Source organism: Penaeus monodon, chromosome 9 (genome assembly GCF_015228065.2).
Source record: "Penaeus monodon isolate SGIC_2016 chromosome 9, NSTDA_Pmon_1, whole genome shotgun sequence".
NCBI classification, from domain to species: Eukaryota; Metazoa; Arthropoda; class Malacostraca; order Decapoda; family Penaeidae; genus Penaeus; species Penaeus monodon.
This window is the reverse complement of record NC_051394.1, coordinates 24,920,556-24,921,182: the sequence shown is the minus strand read 5'-3', so window position 1 is coordinate 24,921,182 and position 627 is coordinate 24,920,556.

The following is a 627-nucleotide window of genomic DNA, read 5'->3' as shown; positions in this document are numbered from 1 at the left end:
GATACATACATCCATACGCTCGTGCATTTGTGCATATATACATACATACACGCTCACAAGAACAAACAAACAAACACACACACACACACATACACACACACATACACACACACACACACACACACAACACACACACACACACACTACACACACACACACACACACACACACACACACCACACTAAAACTCACCACTCAACAATATCACACATATATAGTATATATATATATATATATATATAGTATATAATATAATCATGATATCTCATATTATACTTATCATACTATATCTATATATCAATCTATTCTCCTATCTATATATTCTCTCGTATATATTCATTATTTTACCATATCTTCTCTCCTTTGCTTCTACTCCTCCCATCATCTCCCCTTCTTCTCTCTCGTTCCTCTCTTTCTCTCTCTCCTTCTTTCTCCCCTCCACCCCCATCTCCGTCCTCCCTCCCTCTCTCACATCGACATCGATGCGTCAGTACCTTATGTCTCAGCTCCCCCCCCTCGCCCTCCCCCTCCCCTCCCCTTTTGCACCCTTCTCGTGAACCCTTAAGGATGAGTCATACGCAATTCGGGGGGGGGGGTGAGCGGGGAAGGAGAGGGAGGGAGGAGAGA